At 43.4% G+C, this 21,527-nt stretch overlaps 1 pseudogene; it reads left to right on the top strand.

The window, feature by feature from the left end:
* Positions 1 to 3,389: 3,389 nt before the first annotated feature.
* LOC117367768 overlaps positions 3,390 to 21,527 on the top strand; it is a 31,853-nt pseudogene continuing 13,715 nt past the window's right edge.

The following is a 21,527-nucleotide window of genomic DNA, read 5'->3' as shown; positions in this document are numbered from 1 at the left end:
GAGAGGAATTGGAGGTGTGGGTCAGTGAGGAAAGGCACTCTCTACCAATCGTGCGGCCTTTAAGGGTTCAAATCCCAGCCTGTATTTTACTTGTGGCGTATCAACTTTCCAGGTGCACTTTGATGATGGTTTCCACTTCTTATAGGAGTTGAATATAACATTTCTCCATTTAAACATGGCATACGTTGTTAGTTTTGATCGTGGTAAAGTATACATTTCTGAAATGGTGAAGAAACAATAAGCGGTATAAGCAAATCCAAACTGCTATAAGCGCAAGAAAGCATTTGTAGCTCAACACGCTAATGCTCCTTTTCTGAGCTTTGCCATCTAAAACTCCCCGGTTTGACTCCCACCTTTGCTCATTTTAATAAGGTCCTCGTTTTTTCCTATTAGATCTTATAACATTTCCCTTTGCAGGCAAACCTATTTTCAACTTACCATGGCTCGGACATCCTACGCAGTGATAAGCAGCAAGATGACATTTGTGGATCGCCTGGTTAATGTGCTCTCATCACTGCGTAGGATGTCCGAGCCATGGTAAGTTGAAAATAGGTTTGCCTGCAAAGGGAAATGTTATAAGATCTAATAGGAAAAAACGAGGACCTTATTAAAATGAGCAAAGGTGGGAGTCAAACCGGGGAGTTTTAGATGGCAAAGCTCAGAAAAGGAGCATTAGCGTGTTGAGCTACAAATGCTTTCTTGCGCTTATAGCAGTTTGGATTTGCTTATACCGCTTATTGTTTCTTCACCATTTCAGAAATGTATACTTTACCACGATCAAAACTAACAACGTATGCCATGTTTAAATGGAGAAATGTTATATTCAACTCCTATAAGAAGTGGAAACCATCATCAAAGTGCACCTGGAAAGCTGATACGCCACAAGTAAAATACAGGCTGGGATTTGAACCCTTAAAGGCCGCACGATTGGTAGAGAGTGCCTTTCCTCACTGACCCACACCTCCAATTCCTCTCGTTCCCTTGTCATATCATATCTTAGTGAAGTGCTAAGGGAAAAGGAGTTTAGCTATAATGTCATAGTAGGCTGAGACAAAAGAGTGTTAGCTCAATGGCTAAAAGCGCTGCTTTCACTGAGCCCCAAACCCATATTCCCAAGTGTGCTTGAATGCATGTGAGGTGGAGCTCTGTTTTTCTTACACGCTAATCTTCATTCTGAGCACTGTACTAATGCATATAGGACTGTAAATAATCTGTTCCGTTTAGGCGTTATTTGTGCTGCAATTCTTTAATACATATTTCATATTTGTTTTCTACTTGAAAACGTTCCAAATCTTTAGGCATTCCTTTGCTTAAACTTATTTGAGTTCATCCTGATATGATACCTAATGAAGCACAGACAGCTCAGTCAAACAGCTGTAGCTCTATCAGTTAGGAGCCCAGCCTATGCTGCTAACATCCAGAGGTTGTGGGTTCAACACCCACCACGTCTTTTAATTGTGGCATATTACTTTGGAAGATGCAGATTGATGAGGTCACAATGAGGTCAGTTTTGTGCAACTGAACACCTCCATTTTGCAATGAGGGAAGCTGGAATGTTAAGGTGTGTATCTGTTTATTCTCTTTTTAAGTGCTGATAATGTGTGCTGGTTTTTCTTTGCTTTCAAAAGAGAGCCGATTGCAGTGCTGTTTGTTGAGACAAAAAAGGGGGTTGTAAAAGCCATGGGAATATTATATTATGGTTTGGGCTGAAATGTGGTTTGTTATCCATGCAATATAATGTGTTCCATTGTTATGGTGTCATTCTATTTATTAGGACAGAGAAAAGATGAAACATACCTATTGAAATTTACTATTGGAATTATTGATAAAAAATACAGCAGACGTCTGCCTCGCGTGTAACAAAGAGCCGCAATTACGATAGTTGAAACGGCATTGAAATCCAAGTTAGACCAGGGTTTTTTACGTCTACATAATTCACGAGAGTTAGACGCACGCGTTCGCCCAAGTAGCGCCTATCCAGCGTCCCCACTTGGCACGCCCATAGACCGCCCACGGAACGCCCACGTCCAGAGCTGCAGACGGGACTATGCTTTCGATAGACGTTAGTTCCTTATGTACTACCTAGGGACGTCTATGTGTCGTCTATTACCCAATTAACATTAATTAAGACCCTTAACTCCATGATTATTCACTTATATCCGACGTCCAAAGCACGCCTAAGTTAAACGCAGTAATAGAGAATTTAGGCCTTAGTCTGTAATAGCCCAGTCTTAGTACATCTGCCTTTAGCAAGCAGACAGGAAAAAAACAATAGCCCTTTCCTTGAAGACTGAAAGTGCTGCACCCAGGCCTGGATTGAAGCAGGCCTGGCCCCAACCAACTCAGAGGTAGTTGGTGGGGGAGGGGAGTAGCTGAATCCACTTATTCAAACTTGTTTTAAATAGTATGCCACAAATGGCCCCACAATCCCGCCCTGAGGATCTTCTGTGGATTCTCCCCATGCTCCTCACCTCCCCAGGGTTTTGTAAGCTGAGGTTTAAATGTACATTCAGAGCCTTCCTTCTTATGGGTGTTTAATCTGTCACAATGGTTAGCCCTCTTTAAGGCCAGGTTAGGGTTAGACAGAGCCTTCCCTGGCACAAACCGAGCTTTAGGGCTAGGGTTGTGACAGTACCCATCACAATGGGGCGAGTACCAGCATTCTTCATTCTCTTTCGTGGTATGGCTTCTGTGTCTGTCATGCATGCAGGTTATGGAGTGGGGCCTTGTTTCCGGTGCTTTCTGCAGTATGGACTAGTCTGTGAGCTGAGGGAACTCTCTCTCCACAACTGAATTTATTTATTTATTTATTCAATTCATTATATCGTTTCCCCAGCGAACTCAGAACGGTTTGCATGACTTTATTCAGGTACTCGGGCATTTTATCTGTCTGTCTCGGCGGACTCGCAGTCTATCTGTGGTGCCTGGGGCAGTGGAGGGATTTGGTGATGTACACAGGATCGCAGGGAACAGTGTGGGTTTGGTCCCGCGAACTCGGGGTGCTGAGGCTGTGGTTTTGAGCACTGTGCCACATACTTGGTGACAGAGTATTGTAGCTCACAGGGGCTCGGCTGGGCCTAGTAGTGCAGCTTCTCATGAGATATTTGTGGGAATCGCGTGATGCGGGCAGGATCCCCATTTGCAGTCTCAGCCCATTGAGAAAAGTAGACATGGCCGGTGTGAAGGTTCAGTAAATCTAAGGCTATATCATGTAACCATGTATTTTGACCCATCTTCTTGTACTTTCTAGTTAGGTGGGAAGGGTAGTGGCTCCCCTGGAACTTTGATATCCAAGAACTGGCTAGGGGTTGATTATTTTGTTCATTAACAATGACATACGATTTCATGGTTTTCTCTGGTTGCTCCATGGTGACTCAAATCCTGAGGCAATGAGGCAGCTGACAGTGGTGATCTGTGATGGAAAGTCTCTTGGATTTGTGTTTCATATATGCCCGTATAATTTCACCAAGCCCATGGTAGGTCAGGAAACATTAGCTGTGTCTATTCCCAGTAGAAGGTAGATCTTAGTTCTTGGAGTGGTGGGCTACAGTTTACCGTGGTTGATGGCAGATGGGGAGGTCGTGCAACCTAGGGTGTAGGGACTCATTCCCCACTGTTTGTTATTTGATTTCGTTTGATCAGTTACCTGTGGGTAGGAGTGAGGCACTTATAATAGGAGCAACATCCAGGAAATAACCCGAATGTCAAGGATCTTGCCAAATATTCAGGGCGCTAGGGATCATTTCCTCTTTAGCCAGTTTTTTGTGATTGTCTGTGTGTTGCCATGCAGTTGACCATTAAATTTGTTGCCACACGCAGCATTGTATGGTGCACTTCTAGCGTTTTACGGTGCACTATTGATTGCCCGTCATATTTCTATACAGTGACCGTTAAATTTACTGCCACGTGGCAGCGTTTTAGGGTGCAATTCTAGAGGGCCAATTTTCCTGAGGTATCAAGAGCAAGTGTTTGTTATATCAGTGGGCGATTCTTGGAAGTTAATCATTCCTCCATTCAAGTCTCATTAATCTAATCTAATCTAATCTTATACTGGATCATTTCCCTAAGGAGCTCGATTCGGTTTACAGTTCATTAAAAAGGAGATAACATACTAATAGGCCATATAGAAAGTATACTATTAGTTAAGATTAGATAGATGTTAAGTAAGATATACTTAATTACTGTTCATCAGCTAATAATCGTGGATAACTATTGTGTGAACAGCCAAGTTTTTACATTTTTTCGAAATAGATGTAATTGACCTAACAGAATCTGGAAGTCTTTTCCAAATTTCCACCAATTTAAATGCCATAGATTTACTGAGCTTCCCGGCACATTTAAGTCCTTTAGAAGATGGAAATGATAATTTATAGATTGTTGTAATCCTTGAGTGACTGGATCTAATAGCATTCCAACAAAGAGGGACTGAAGGATCGAATATACCATAGAGGAATTTGAAAACAACACATGTACACTTGAACTGTATCCTATGACGAACTGGAAGCCAATGAAGTTTTCTCAACAATGGGGATACGTGATCATACTCATTAGCTGCCAGGCGGCCGTATCTCAGCTGGAGTTTTCTATCACACTTCTGGCAGGCCTCCAACTTGCAGGCCTTGGCGTGTGGTTTTGCTGAGCATAGTTGGGGTCATTACCTTTAGCTGATATGGCAGGCCCCATACAGTTTATCATCAAGCTCATTTGTTACCTCAGTGGGGCATGCGGAGGGCCCTGGTGCGCTGGTGGGTGGTATCTGTTGCATATGTAGGATACAGTGGTGGTGTGCGGTGTGGAAGTGCTGTACCTAGTACAGTCACTTTTTTTTTCACTGGGAAGTAGCCTGGTGGTCGCTTCATCATGAAACTAGGATCTGTTCGGAATTTAACAGGTCTGATTGACGTGAACGGAGTGATCCTCCCTTGATTGTTTCCTTCATATCGCTGAACTAGCGCACCATTTCCTTGGATGCCATACAAGGGCATGGGGTTGAAAATGCCACCGAATATGGGTAAATAGTTAGGACTCAGATCAGCTCTTTTGTACTTATTGGAGTACAGCTTACCTTTGTAACTCTGCATAGAGCCCATGTGTGCTAACACTGTGCAGAAACTCAAAACTCATGTTAACTCTGCAAGGTAACAGCTCCCCAGATGCTCACTGCTATTACAGTTCAGGTAAGGAACTCTGAATTGACCCCCCCTCTCCCAGTCTTCGGGAGTGGTTCGAAGCTTTCAGTGTACAAAAATATGACTTTAGTCCATAGGAAGGATCACCTAAGTCCAAAGGCATGTCATTATTTCTGCTCGAGATTTGGGAAGTGATTTATTCCACCCTTCAGGGCAGATGGTACAGCCATTTCATCCTGCCCTCGAGCTTCAAGTGCTCATTGGATGCCTTTCCTCGCTCGTCATGCAAAATGCACCTGGCATTAGATTGGGTGCGATCTTTACTGTCGCTATGGTGCCTTTAAAGTCAAGTTGCACTTGTTGAGTTTCACCCGCAGCAACTTTCACCAATTTTCACCATATACAGTGTGGGATCTGACTACATGGATTGACTACTGACTGTGGTTTTCTGGGGGCTGGGTAGCACATCAGGTGCCTCTTTGCCTGGCATAGGAGATTTAGACCAAATGTAAGAGGTTGGTCCATTACTTAGGAGCGTCTTTGAGGATAGGGGCTCAGGTATATCCTGACCCGATTGGGGGCACTCATCTGGGGGTGGTGTGGATATGGGGTAGACCCAATTGGGGTGCTAGTCTGGCGTTGGTGTAGATGTTGCTGTGGATATACTTATAAGTTCATGTCTTCAAGGCCACACTGGGTAGCAGGGGGCTGCAGTCGTATGCCTGGTGGGGAACCCGAGATAAGTAAGGTTTTGCTATCTCGGGTTGTGGCGGAAAAATCATAGTGGGGTCATAGGCACAGCATATAGACAAGAAAGAACACTGCGTAACTTTTGTTTAAAGCAAAAGAAGTGGCAACATATAGCCTTGCAGAAGCAAGTGTGGTAAGCACTCAGAGGCTTGTCTCCTTACTTAGACAGTGGGTAGGCCATGTGGCATGACTGCAACAACCGATAGGTCAATGGCCCTTCCTTGAATGGGATGTGGAGACGGCGGGGGCAGCTCGAATGACTCTCCCACAAGAACGACGGTAGCCCAGCCAGATACGCTGGGTAATCCATGGATGAGTTGATGGTTATAAGAACTGAGATGCAGCAATATGATGTTGTGCTATGGTATATAAAATGTTCATTGTGAATGAATATGATGATATGCATTGGCACCATACCCTCAATCGACCAATTAAAAAAAATGAAAAAAAAAACAAACCAACAAAGCTACCTGGAACCTAAATCAACCTACCGAAACCGATTACCTACCAACGTATGGAAACAGACAATTTGCTATGTAATGTAATGTAACCTGATTTATCTTCCAATGTTATTATGTCTATACACTCATTCTGTTATTAAGTCTATACCCTCAATCTGTATTCTCCAATGTCATGTACCCTCCTGGAAATGTCCAGTTCTCTTCTTATGTAATCCGCTTTGAACCGCAAGGTATAAGCGGAATAAAAATCACTAATCTAATCTAATCTAATCTAAACCTTAAGTTTGTATACCGCATCATCTCCATGAGAATGGAGCTCAACACGGTTTACAAGAACTTAAAATAGTGGGTAGAGAAGAAGAAAAAGGATTACATGAACTTATGTGTAGAAGGGGGGAGAGAAAGGGGGGAAGGATAGAGCTACAATTTGCTGAAAAGCCAGGTTTTCAGTTGTTTGCGGAATAACTGAAGGGAGCTCAGGTTCCGCAGCGGGGTGGTGAGGTCGTTCCAAAGACCTGTGATTTTGAAGAGAAGGGATTTTCCCAGTTTGCCTGAATAGTGGATGCCGCGTGGAGAGGGGAAGGCTAGTTTAAGCCTTTGGGCAGTTCTGGAGGAGTCGGGACTGGAGGAGTTGAAAGACAGTGGGATAAGAGGAGGCAGGATTCCGTGAATGATCTTGAAAGCCAGGCAGGAACATTTGAAATGGATTCTGGAGATTATTGGGAGCCAATGAAGTTTGGCAAGGAATGGGGAGGCATGGTCAGACTTGCGTTTTGAGAAGATCAGTTTGGCTGCAGTATTCTGGATTAGCTGGAGTCTTAGAATACTTTTTTTTGATAGATTTAAGTAGATGGCGTTGCAGTAATTTAGTTTGGAGAGGATGATGGATTGGACAAGGATGGCAAAGTGTTGTTGGCTGAAGTAGGATCTAGCTTTCCTCAACATGTGAAGGCTGAAAAAGCATGATTTTGCCAAGGAGTTGAGGTGGTCATTGAGGGAGAGAGAGGAATCGATAGTGATACCAAGGACCTTGCATGAGAACTCGAGCTGTAGTGTATCGCCTGTGGGTAGTGTGAAAAGTGTGGGCAGGTGTTCGAATTTTGGGCCGAGCCAGAGTAGTTTTGTTTTAGATTCGTTTAGTTTCATCTGTACTGAGAGGGACCAGGCACGGAGTCTCATTATGCAGGCTGTAATGTTTTCATGGAGGTTGGTGAGGTTCTGGTCAGTCTCAAGGAGGACAAGGATGTCATCTGCATAAGTGTAGATTGTTTCCAGGGGGGATAGTTGAAAGAGTTTCAGGGAGGACATGTAGATGTTAAAGAGAATAGGGGAAAGGGGTGATCCTTGAGGGACACCGCAAGAAGGAGTCCAAGGAGTGGACATGGTGCCATTTGTGTTGACGGTGTAGGAACAGGAGCTTAAGAAGTTTGAGAACCACATTAGGACGGTGGAGTCGATTCCAATCTCGGAAAGTTGGTAAAGTAGTATGTCGTGATGGACGACATCAAAAGCAGTGGAAAGATCGAATTGTAGTAGGACAGCGAATTTGTTACGTGAGTGTAGTTGTTGTACCTTTGAAATTAGGGAAACTAGGAGGGATTCAGTGCTAAAGCAGGGTCTGAAGCCATGTTGGTAGGGGTGAAGAATGGAGAATCTCTCGAGATAGGAGGAAAGCTGGGTAGCAACTATGGTTTCTAGAAGTTTGGTAAGTAGAGGGATATTTGCTATGGGTCGGTAGTTTGATGGTAGGGAGGGGGTCGAGATCGGCTTTTTTCAGAATAGGTGACAAGGCAATGTGGCCCATTTTTGTGGAGAACAAGCCTGATAGTAGAGCAGAGTTAATGAGTCTCGTAAGGGAGGAGATGGCCTGTGCAGGAATGTTTTCATAAAGGTGGGATGGGAAAGGATCTAAGATGCATTTGCAGGATTTCAGTCTGAGGCAGAGTTTAGAGATCTGGGGTTCAGATATGGGTTCAAATGTCGTCCAGGATCTATCCGCTGGGATAGGGTTTGAGTCATTGGGAGGAAGAAAATTGTAAGAGACTGCTGAGGGGAAAGAGCTCCTTATGGTGGAAATCTTTTCATTGAAAAATTTGGCTAAGTCGTTTGAGGGGAGAGGGGAGAGGTGGAGTCGTTTTTTGAGGTTAAGTTTCACCAGATGTAGAACAGAGTACTATTTTGATTTTTTGATCTGGTGATTTTATCTCCATAGAAATTCTTTCTTGCTTTTTTTAGTATTGTGTTATAGCACTTGATGTTGTCTCACCAGGATTGTTTGTCTGAGGGGGATTTCAATTTTTTCCATTTCCGTTCCAGGGCTTGACAATTCTGTTTTAGTTCCCTGTGATATGGAAGGTACCAGGGGGCTTTGTGGGAGTGGGAGATAGATTTTGTAGATAAAGGGGCCAGAGCGTGGTATGTAGTCCCGGAAAGGGTAACCCAATTATGCCAGTTGGACTCTGGGTCTGTGTGTTTAGGAGAAGGGGAAAGTTGGTTAAGAAATTGGGTCCAGAACAATTCGCTCGTGATTTTTTTGCGGTAGGTGATAGATTTTGTGGGCCGGGGTGGAGTACCTAGATGAGACATGAAGATGGGGAGGTAGAAAGAGCCTAGAAGGTGGTCAGACCACGGGACAAGGTCCCAGCGGGCCTCTTCGGCAGAAGTTTTGTGCTCAGTCAGGTCGAGGAAGATGATGATGTCTAGTTTATGTCCTTTATCATGGGTAGGTGTGGGTGGAGGAGTGGTGAAGCCAAGGGAGGTGAGGAAGTCTTTGAATTCAGTTGTGTCCATGCTGGTGTTATCATCAAGGTGGAGGTTAATATCTCCTATGATCAGTAGTCTCTGGAATTTTAGGAAGACTCTTGTTATAGTCTCTAGGAAAAGTTCAGAGGATTTATTCCAGGGGATAGGAGGGCGGTAGAGAAGCAAGATGCCTAGTGGGTGGGGTTGGAGTTCGTCTTTAACTGAAGCTAGTAAGAATTCTAGAGAGGTATGGCTGCCCTTTTCAAGGAGTTGAACATTGAAGAATGATTTGTAAAGCAGAGCCAGGCCTCCTCCTTTCCTTTCCTTACTAATGTAATGTAATGTAATGTATCTAAAATGTTCATGGTTAATGTTTTGGTATGTCGGTATTTGCTGTTTGTAGATTTGGAGGTAGGAGTGTCAAAAGGCAAGAGATCCATTGCGACAACTTTTAACTTCAGGAAAGGAAACTACGAAGCAATGAGGGAATTGGTAAGGAAGAAACTTAGGAACACTTCCAAAACATGGCTAACGGTAAATCATGCCTGGTCCTTCTTCAGGGACATGGTGAGCGAGGCGCAAAATCTGTATATCCCCAGATTCAGGAAGGGGTGTAAAAAGAATCGAACAAAAGACCCGGTGTGGATAACCAAAACAGTGAAGGAAGCGATAGGCAATAAGAAAAAATCATTCAAGAAATGGAAAAAGGACAAAACTGAGGGGAACTGGAAAGAGCACAAGAAGCATCAAAAAGAATGTCACCGTGAGGTTCGGAAAGCCAAAAGAGAGTATGAAGAGAGGCTAGCCAGGGAAGCAAGAAATTTCAAACCATTCTTCAGATATGTTAAAGGGAAGCAGCCGGCTAGAGAGGAAGTGGGACCGCTGGACGACGGAGACAGGAAGGGAGTGGTGAAGGAGGAGAAGGTAGTGGCAGAAAGGCTTAACATGTTCTTCTCGTCTGTATTTACAAACGAAAACACGTCCAACATACCGGAACCTGAACAATTCTTCAACGGAAGTCAGGCAGAAAAATTAACATCCATAGAAGTGAGCCTTGAGGACGTTCGTAGGCAGATAGATAAACTAAAAACTGACAAATCCCCGGGTCCGGATGGCATACATCCAAGGGTTCTGAAGGAATTAAAGGAGGAGATAGCGGAACTACTGCAGCAAATTTGCAACTTATCCCTGAAAACAGGCGAGATCCCGGAAGATTGGAAGATAGCCAACGTTACGCCCATCTTTAAAAAGGGATCAAGAGGTGACCCGGGAAACTACAGGCCGGTGAGCCTGACTTCGGTTCCGGGAAAATGGCAGAAGCACTGATAAAAGAAAACATCGATCAACATTTTGAAAAAAATGAACTTCTGATAACCAGCCAGCATGGTTTCTGCAAGGGAAGATCGTGCCTAACGAACTTATTGCACTTCTTCGAAGGGATCAACAAACGGATGGACAAAGGAGACCCCATAGACATCATATATCTAGATTTCCAAAAAGCCTTTGACAAGGTGCCCCATGAACGTCTACTCCGGAAACTGAAGAACCATGGGGTGGAAGGAGACGTACATAGATGGATCAGAAACTGGTTGGAGGGTAGAAAACAAAGGGTAGGAGTGAAGGGTCACTACTCCGACTGGAGGAGGGTCACGAGTGGTGTCCCGCAGGGCTCGGTGCTCGGGCCGCTGCTATTTAATATTTTCATAAATGATCTAGAAACAGGAACGAAGTGCGAGATAATAAAATTTGCGGACGACACCAAACTATTTAATGGAGCTCGGACTACAGAGGACTGCGAAAAGTTGCAAAGGGACTTGAACAAATTAGAAGAATGGGCGGCGAAATGGCAGATGAAGTTCAACATTGAAAAATGTAAAGTATTACATGTGGGGAGCAGAAACTCGAGGTACAACTATACAATGGGAGGGATGTTATTGAATAAGAGTACCCAGGAAAGGGACTTGGGGGTAATGGTGGACATGACAATGAAGCCGTCGGCACAGTGTGCAGCGGCCGCTAAGAGAGCGAATAGAATGCTTGGTATAATCAAAAAGGGTATTACAGCCAGAACGAAAGAAGTTATCCTGCCGTTGTATCGGGCGATGGTGCGCCCGCATTTGGAGTACTGCGTCCAATATTGGTCGCCGTATCTTAAGAAGGATATGGCGTTAGTCGAGAGGGTTCAAAGGAGAGCAACACGTCTGATAATAGGTATGGAAAACCTGTCATATTCTGAGAGATTGGAGAAGCTGGGTCTCTTTTCCCTGGAGAAGAGGAGACTTAGAGGGGATATGATAGAGACTTACAAGATCATGAAGGGCATAGAGAGAGTAGAGAAGGACAGATTCTTCGAACTTTCGAAAAATAAGAGAAGAAGAGGGCATTCGGAAAAGTTGAAAGGGGACAGATTCAAAACAAATGCTAGGAAGTTCTTCTTTACCCAACGTGTGGTGGACACCTGGAATGCGCTTCCAGAGGACGTTATAAGGCAGAGTACGGTACTGGGGTTCAAGAAAGGATTGGACAAATTCCTACTGGAAATGGGGATAGAGGGGTATAGATAGAAGATTACTGCACAGGTCCTGGACCTGTTGGGCCGCCGCGTGAGCGGACTGCTGGGCACGATGGACCTCGGGTCTGACCCAGCAGAGGCATTTCTTATGTTCTTATGTTCTTATGTTCTTAGATGTTTGTAGTAAGGCATTTACGGCTGCGGCCATTAATAAATCCACATTTTGTCGAAGAACAGCGAGTCTGTGTAGTACTTGCAGGTGTATTTAGAGTTTGGGTGGGGGGCAACAAGTGCCGAGTGCCAATTTTGTTAAGAAATTGTATGGTATTGTTTACATGGTTGCTCAGCTACTATTTCATGCTACAATTCTCTAATCATCTTGTAACAAGTAAAGTTGTACATACATATTTAACTGAATAGCAACAACTTGTTCACGCCTAATTTATATGCATATCTTGTCTTTGAAAAATGGATTGTTTTGTACATGTTTGAAACTATGTGGGTATGCTACTAAACATTTACCCCCAAACTATAGAAGATCTATTGCCTCGGTTGATATTTAGAAAACCTAATTATTTTTAAAACTGAATTCATCTTACTATTAATTCATGAGCAAGCCTATTTATCTTCAAAACTTTTCTGTTCAGGTTTGCTCTGGAAATTAAATTAACCGATGCACGTGTTAGCGTGAATTTATTGTTTGTGTAAGCAAATGAGTCATGGCTGTGTCCCCTCACTTGCAGCTTTAGCAGCTGTACATGTGGCATTCACTTGAATCTTCTTAAGTTATGTGGCTGATAGACGAACTAAACCAGAAAAAAAGGGCTTAGATACTGCTTTTACAGAATTTAGCTATGGGATGCAAATCAACTCTGGACAACGAGTGCATGCATGCTATTTTGCCAATTTACATGTGCTGTTAATTGACAGAGATGTGAAGCACATACATTTTCAAACTAGAGGGGAAAAAAAAATACCAGGAAATAAGGAGGGGGGAGGGACAGGACTTCCTTATTCAGTTTTGCTAAGGATTGGCTAAAACAAACTCTTAATATGTAAGGGAGCAGTTTTTAAATGCTGACATTAATACGGTGTTCTTCAACCACCAGTCCGTGGACCGGTGCCGATCCACAGAAATTTCCTGCCGGTCCACAGGGCCAGCACGTGCATCAGACCCGAAACAGTGTTCTTAAACCGCTGGTCCACGGGGCGATCGATGCAGCATTATCTTCGAGCCAGCTCCCTCTTACTCACTGTAGATTGTGTAAATGGGCTGGAGTAATGTCTTAACAGAGATTTCGGCAGTTGGAACCCAATCACAGTACCGGGTAAAGCTTTGGATTCTTGCCCAGAAATAGCTAAGAAGAAAAAAAAAAAAAAAATTTAAATTGTTTCAGGTTGGGCAGACTGGATGGACCATTCGGGTCTTTATCTGCCGTCATCTACTATGTTACTGATTCAGCGCACAAAGCCACAGGCAGTGGCTCCTACAAGCGTCCTGTGCCTGAACCGGAAGCCTTCTCTCTGACGTTGCAACGTCAGAGGGAAGGCTTCCAGATGAGGCACGGGACGCGCAAGGAGCTGCTGCCCACAGCTTTGTGCACTGCATCAGTGAGGTAGAGGGAGCCGACCTGAAGATAATACCGGGGGTGGCATAAAATGGCCAGGCGGGTGCAGGCCAGAAGGTAAGCCATAGCATGGAGGGAGGGAGACAACAAAGGTAGGGGGGAATGATTTTATTTTTGAATTTAGTGATTGAATTATGTCAATTTTGAGAATTTACATCTGCTGTGAGTGCTTTGTATAGTTTAATTTTGTCGTTAACCATTATGTGTTGTTAATATTGTGTATCTGTGAAAAATGAATGGAAAAAATAGTGTTACAATTAGTACTATTATGGGGGCGGGGTCTGGGGTGGAGATTGGGTAGAGATGGGCGGGGTCTGGCCCATGACTTAGCCCAGTGTTCTTCAACCGCCGGTCCACGGAACGATGCCGGTCCACAGAATAATTATTTTATTTTTGCCGGTCCATAGGTGTAAAAAGGTTGAAAAACACTGCATTAATATATGGGGCAATATACTATATATGCATTGCCTTTCTTGAAATAGGAAATACATATATACTGTACAGTATATTCCATATATGGTACCTAAAATATCAGTGACAAAAAGTGCTATTCTATAAGCCACACTTAAAGTAACATGCGGTTTGTAGAATAACATGGTCATTTGCATCTGTGGAGCAAATGCCTGCCCCCTAAAGTTGCATAAGAACATAAGAATAGCCATCCTGGGTCAGACCAATGGTCCTTCTAGCCCAGTATCCTGTTTTCACGGTGGCCAATCCAGGTTACAAGCACCTGGCAAAAACCAAAACAGTATCAACATACCATGCTACCAATCTTAGGCAAGCAGTGGCTTCTCCCATGTCTGTCTCAATAGCAGACTATGGACTTTTCCTCCAGGGACTGCCTAGCAGGACAAATAGGGGAAATGCTTGAAGTAACTGTATCGGCTCAGTTGAGGGAAGAAAAAAACAGACATATTCAAAGGATAACTAAAAGGTTTTCTGTATAAAGATGCATACGAGGCCTTGTTTATAAATATGTCCTGTCCTCCTGTTTCTTCCTTTCACTGTTTTCTTTCCTAGAACAATTGTAGTTCCTCCCCGCTCCCTCTTGTTCTAGTTAGTAGCTTATCTGCGATCCTTGTCTATGTTATTGTGGTTAAAGCTACAGCCTCAACACCCTGGGGTTGTGGGTTCAAACCCCTGCTGCTCCTTGTGACCCTGGGCAATTCACTTAATCCCCCCCATTGCCCCAGTTACATTAGATCGATTGTGAGCCCGCTGGGACAGACAGGGAAAATACCTGAATAAACTCATGTAAACCATTCTGAGCTCTCCTGGGAGAATGGTATAGAAAATTAAATAAAGAAATAATTTATATTGTTCGCTCTTCCCATTTTACATTGTACCTCGCTTTGAAATTTTGATAAAGCGATGTACACTTGAAACTTGAAAAGATGTAAACCGCCTTGAGTGTGATTGTAAAACTATAAAAAGGTGGTATCCATATGAACATAAGAATTGCCGCTGCTGGGTCAGACCAGTGGTCCATCGTGACCAGCAGTCCGTTCCCACCCTTTCCCCCCCACCCTATTTTTTAAAAAACAGCTGTGTTAGCCACTCTTACCACATCTTCTGGCAATGCGTTCCAGAGCTCTACTATTCTCTGAGTGAAAAAAAATATTTCCTCCTATTAGTTTTAAAAGTATTTCCCTGTAACTTCATCGCGTGTCCCCTAGTCTTTGCAATTTTTGATGGAGTAAAAACTCGATCTAGATGCCCTTATTCTATAATAACCCATGTAATTTAAATGAATGCCCTTGATCTGCCCACGGCCCACCCATTTCCACATCCCCTTTTTTGACTGATGTGTAAAACCTAGGTGCAGATCTTACAACAGTGGTAGCTTTATTGGTGCAATGCAGTAACTCTCAATATAAAGCTTTTCACTCTCCTAACAAGTAAGCAATCCCCTCCCACCAATCTCCAATCAGAACAGGTCTTTTAGAGCCTACCTGAATGCCATGGTGGTCTAGAGCAGTGGTCTCAAACTCGTGGCCCAGGGGCCACATGCGGCCCTCCAGATATTATTTTGAGGCCCTCGGTATGTTTATCATAATCACAAAAGTAAAATAAAACAGTTTCTTGATCATATATCTCTTTAGCTATAAATTACAATATTATTATTAAGACTTAGCCAAAAGGAAAGATTTATAAACTATAAAGAGTTTTACCTCATGCAAAATTGTCATTTCTTTAATAAGACATTAACAATTTTTTCTGAGGCCCTCCAAGTACGTACAAATCCAAAATGTGGCCCTGCAAAGGGTTTGAGTTTGAGACCACTGGTCTAGAGTAACCCCTGCCCCTAGTGACTCAATACAAAAAATGGCCTCCATGACTTCTAGTGGTAGTCTCATGGGACTTTGTAGTGTTTATCTGATTTTCCTTTAATAGTGAATAAGAATACCACTGGAGGTTGCAGCAGTCATTTTTAACATAGAGTTGCTAAGGGCAGGAGTGAGTGGGGTTTGCTCTTCCCCCATTGCCTTACTAGACTGCCATGGAATCCAAGAAAGCTACAGAGGCCTATTCTGACTGGGGGAGGGTAGGTGAGGGATGGCTGCTTGTTGGGGAGAGGGAGGGGATTGCTTACTTGTTAGGAGGTGGTGGTAGGAAGCTGTTACTTGTTATGGAGGGTGGGTGGAAGATTGTTTATTTGTCAGGGGATGGATGGGGGTGGAACCCTGCTAGAGGAAAGAACATTGCATCCTGTGCAGGCCAGTTAAGTGCTGAATATTGGGGGTTTTTTTAACTGAAACTTTTCGATTTACATTCATGAAACATAGACAGTAATATGCACACAAACATCAAATCAAATATCAAAATAAGTAAATAGGAAACAAAAATTGTATACCAGCCCACTTTATGGAGAATCCAATGAGCTACATATAATTACAAATTAACTCAAAGAGAAAAGCTAATCATATACAGTTCATAATGAGAAACAAATTTACATGATCCTAATTGCCTGCTAAACCAATCAAAAATAATAGTGCTTTAAGAATTTTCTACTTTGACTATTGTTCTTAATCGCATAAGAGAGAGCTGGCCGCATAAACCTGGATATTCAAAGCCAATGCCTGGAATAACGCTGGTAGCAGCTAAAAAAACAAACAAAAAACACACGAAAAAAGCCACTCTCCACTGCCAGCAGAATGTCAACCTCTTTATGTACAGGAAAGGTCTGGAACACAATATGTAGTTCACATTCTGAACATCCCTTCCCACAATCCCCAGATTGTATACTTTATTTTTATATAGTTATAACAATTATGCTGTTTCTTTTCTGATGGAAAATCTATTTTGGAGTAGGGCACTTGCCTTAAATGGATCTCTGCTCGTATAAAATATGAGTAATTTTAGAACAAGCTAGAGCTTCAAGAACCGGTGTTGCTGATCATAATATATATGTTATGCCAGGAACATGATAAGTCCCCGCTCATGTCCTTCCAGATGTGAGGTGCTAAATTACAGAACTGTTATACACATGACAAAGTACCTTAGTTCTTCTGCAACAGGAAGATATATTCATTTGCTTTATCTTGCAGTACAAAGGTTCAGTTCCATTTACTTTGCTCTGGCAACAAGAAGATTTTCCAGTAATTATCATTTCAAGATTTTATCTCTTGATGGTTTAAAAACATAGCATAAGAGACTTCCTATGGCGTTTTGTCTACCTCAAATAAACTCGCATTTTGACAGATCCAGCTGGACTGAGATCTCCAACAAAGGGAATTAGGGTTGGATATTCTGGCAGTGATTAGACTCAAGCTTATTCTGTAGAAATGGGGCTGAATTTCATGCATTTCAGATTTGATTTTGCATAATAGTAGTAAAGCAGGAGGTTCCAACGGCTCATTCCGAATTCCTATGCTCTTGACAGTTACACTCACATGGACCTTTTCCAAATGACTTTGCAGCTCAAACTGAGTTTCATGATTCTGCCTAATGGAATAGGAGAACATCAAGTACTGCTTTAATATGTTTAAATACCTTTCTGTTAGCATTTCAGGTTAGTTAAATTAAGTGTTATGTATGCAGGTAAATTAGGGAAATCCCTTTTCTTCAAATTCACTGAGCTTTGGAATAACCTCCCTCCTCCGCTGCAGAACCTAGGCTCATTCCAATTATTCCGAAAGCATCTGAAAACCTGGCTTTTCTCCAAAACGTAAAGCTATCTATTTAAAATGTAAAGCTAGCTATCCTCTTCATAACCTCTAATTTCTTATTATGTCCTTCCCTCATTTATTGAATTATCTGTAAACCATGCCGAGCTCTATCTTTATGGAGATGATGCGGTATACAAACTTAAGGTTTAGTTTAGTTTAGGTGCCTTTTTACTAAACAATTAACTTGGAAATTAGTAAACACTGTGCTCTTGCTTTGACAGTTACAGCCTAATTCTACATAGGGCTCAAAATTCCATGCAGAAATTTGGACACAAGTCCAATTTCTGCACACAATTTAATTGAATAATAAGCCAATTAGCACTGATAATTGGACACTTAGGTCCTGATTCTATAAAGTCCGCCTGTAGTTAGGCGCCGATATCAGCACTGAGGGCCAGATTCTGTAAACGGCGCCTACATCGGGCAACAGCTACAAAAATGGTGCCGTTCACTTGTCAATCATGCGTAGGCACCGTTAACAGAATTGTGACTGCAGAAAAACTTAAGGCACCTGTAATGTAGTTTAGGGTTTTAAAGGCCTACATTACTGGCGCCTAAATTTGACTGAGAATCATGGCTAACAGCACCTAAGGTCATCTCCGCCCCTAACCATGCCTAAGTTGACCTTAGGCACTGTTAAGTGTCGTACTTAGATGCAATTCTGGCACTTACCTTCATAGGTGCCTCTTTATTCATTTTAAGCCATACATAAATGCAACATAGTATACAATCATATTATACTATAAAAGCACTTAAAATCATTCAAATTGTAATCTATGACAAATAGATATATCACCTCCCATACTCATATTCAAACATTGCACTCAAATTAAAGAATTAAAAAATATTTTCCAACCCACCCTGGACGTGTATGACCAAAGGGCAAAATCAACAATCACTCTTTGCAAAATTTTGTCAATAGTTCTCAAATCTTCAGAAACTTTTCGTAATGTCCCTGTTGTATAGCCATAATACATTCCATTTTAAAAACGTGACACAGAGACTCCCACCAAAAGGTATAGTTCAGTCTATCCCAGTTTTTCCAATTCCTTCAATTTTTTCCTACTTTTTTTTTTTAACAAGGTTTGAATCAGTTTTTAACGGCAAGGTCAATTACTGCGATGATTAAAACCAATTAAAGCAATTAAGTTAGGCTGCCTAACTTACGGCACGGTTTCTAGAATCCGGGCCTGATTCTATAAAATTTAGGCACCCATTATAGAATCATGTTTAGCGTAACCTAAGCATCTTAACATTTAGGCATTCTCAATTCATTCCAGGGTTTTCTTCACCTAAACTTAGTCGCCAATATCAGAGTCTAACGACACCTTATTCACAAACAGGCACCTAACTCAAAAGCAAGCCCATGACCCAGTGGCGTACCAAGGGGGGGGCGGGGGGGCGGTCCGCCCCGGGTACCAAGCCCTGAGGGGGTGCTCCCGGTCCGGTCCAGTTACCCCCCCCTGCGCCGGGTGTCGCGTCTGGAAACAGCCTGCAGCAAGATCGCGATGCCAGAGATCTTTGCCTGCTTCGACTGTTTCCTCCGCCACGGTCCTGCCCCTCCTCTGATGTCAGAGGAGGGGCGGGACCGCGGCGGAGGAAACAGCCGAAGCAGGCAAAAATCTCTGGCATCGCGCGATCTTGTTGCAGGCTGTTTCCCCAGGGCAGTAGCATACCAAGGGGGGCGAGGGGGAGGTCCATCCCGGGTGCCGCCTTAGGGGGGGGTGCACAGCTGGCCCGGTCCCTATCGCGCTCCTACCCTCCCAGCGAAAGCAGCATCGGCGCCATTATCGAAAAAGGTAATGGCGCCAGGCCTTGGAGCACCAAGGCAGACCGCTTCTCCCCCCTCCCAGCCGAAACCCCGCTGACCATCCTATCTCTCTCCCCCCCCCCAAGTGAACCTTTCTGACCCTCCCAGCGAAAGCAGCAAACCTCCCTCCAGTAGCGTCGGCTTTATCCTCCCTCTGCCGCATCACTGATGACGTCATCAGTAACGCGGCAGAGGAAGGAGAAAGCCGCGAAGGAGGTTTGCTGCTCTCGCTGGGAAGGTCGGAAAGGTTCACGGGGGGGGGGGGGAGATAGGAGGGTCAGCGGGGGTTCGGCTGGGAGGGGGGAGAAGCGGACTGCCTCGGTGCTCCATTACCTTCTTCGGGCAGCAGCAGCGTTTACAATTCGCTGCTGTTGCCGGCTTCAGGCCTTGTTCTCTGCCGGGTCCTGCCTACTTCCAGTTTTCATGAAGACAGGACCAGACAGAGAGGAAGGCCTGAAGCGGGCAACATCAGTGAATTGTGAATGCTGCTGCTGCCCGATGAAGTTCAGGACATCGGGGAAGGAGCAGGGAGAAATCGGCTGCTGGCTTGGGGGTGAGGGTAGGGAAAGAATCGTGGAAGTGGAGAAATCGGCACGATGGCTTTGTGCAGGCTAGGGGGAGAGAGAAAGAAAGGAAAAAATAAAGAGGGGGGCCAGGGGGAGAGAGAAAGAAAGGCAGAAAGAAAGAGGGGGACCAAGGGGAGAGAAAGAAAGGCAGAAATAAAGAGGGGGACCAAGGGGAGAGAAAGAAAGGCAGAAATAAAGAGGGGGTCAAGGGGGAGAGAAAGAAAGGCAGAAAGAAAGAGGAGGGCCAGGGGGAGAGAGAAAGAAAGGCAGAAAGAAAGAGGGGGACCAAGGGGAGAGAAAGAAAGGCAGAAATAAAGAGGGGGGTCAAGGGGGAGAGAAAGAAAGGCAGAAAGAAAGAGGGGGGCCAGGAGGAGAGAGAAAGAAAGGCAGAAATAAAGAGGGGAGCCAGGGGGAGAGAGAAAGAAGAAGGATCAGAAGAAGGACCAGAGACTCATGAAATCAACAGACAAAAAAGTAGGAAAAATGATTTTATTTTCAACTTAGTGATCAAAATGTGTCCGTTTTGAAAATTTATATCTGCTGTCTATATTTTGCACTATGGCCCCCTTTTACTAAACCGCAATAGAGTTTTTTAGCGCAGGGAGCCTATGAGCGTCGAGAGCAGCGTGGGGCATTCAGCGCAGCTCCCTACGCTAAAAACCGCTATCGCAGTTTAGTAAAAAGGGAGGGGGAATATTTGTCTATTTTTGTATAGTTGTTACTGAGGTGACATTGCATAAAGTCATATGCCTTGACCTCTTTGAAAACCCGCGGAATATAAATGATAATTAACATTTTCTCTGCGTACAGCGTGCTTTGTGTTTTTAAAATTTTATTGTTGGTAGATCATTTTGACTTGGCCACAAAGGTAAGGGGGAGGGAGGGAGGGGAACTGCTGAAAGACATCTAATAATCCTTGCAGGCTTGACTGCAGGGAATTATTTTTGTAAAATCATGTTTTGTTATGTGACTGGCATTATCTAGACTTTAATTTCTATGAATGAATAGAATGAAAATGATATAAAATTACTTGCTTGTTTTTATGTGCGTGCGCTGAAGGAAAGTGGAGAGAGAGTGGGCTGAGGATGCTGAAGGGAAATGGGGAAGAGAGTGGGGAGAAGACACTGATTTATAAATTGACAATTGTACAGAATATTGTTTCTTTTTATACTTTAATATAAACAATTCAAGGCTTGTGTGGATGGAATCAGGTGGTTTGCGGGGATGGGGACCGAGCTTACGGGGATTAGTCCAATAAAATTGTATTTTTTTATATCTCATTATTTGTTTTATTTTTATTTGTTAATTTATAAAGTGGTGATTGTTATGTATCAGTTTTTTCAAATTTACATCTACTGTCTTTATATTTTGCACTGTATTAGAGGACATGTGTTACTGTTTTTTGTGGTGTTGCATTGTATCCAGGGTCTGGTTTCTTGGAGGATCAGTTTAACTTTTGTCTACATATTTCTATTTTTAGTTTGTGATTATTCCATTTTGGGCGAGGGTGTATCTCTGTTCTGTGTGTATGAAAAAGACATAGTTTTCAGTTGGCATTGACTACAGGACCAATTGACTGTGCGGGATCTGGCTTGTTTAGTTTTACAATGTATGTGTTGGTGTTCTAGTGCTCACTGCAGTGTTTAAGATGCAGCCTTTTCCTAGGTACACTCTTGTGGTGCGATATGTAGATTGGTACTAAAAATCATATTTTTCATATAGATGGGGGGGGTGTCAAAAAATGATGGGCCCTGGGT

The sequence above is a fragment of the Geotrypetes seraphini genome, chromosome 1 (assembly GCF_902459505.1).
Source record: "Geotrypetes seraphini chromosome 1, aGeoSer1.1, whole genome shotgun sequence".
NCBI lineage: Eukaryota > Metazoa > Chordata > Amphibia > Gymnophiona > Dermophiidae > Geotrypetes > Geotrypetes seraphini.
This window is presented reverse-complemented; position numbering and strand designations above follow the sequence as displayed.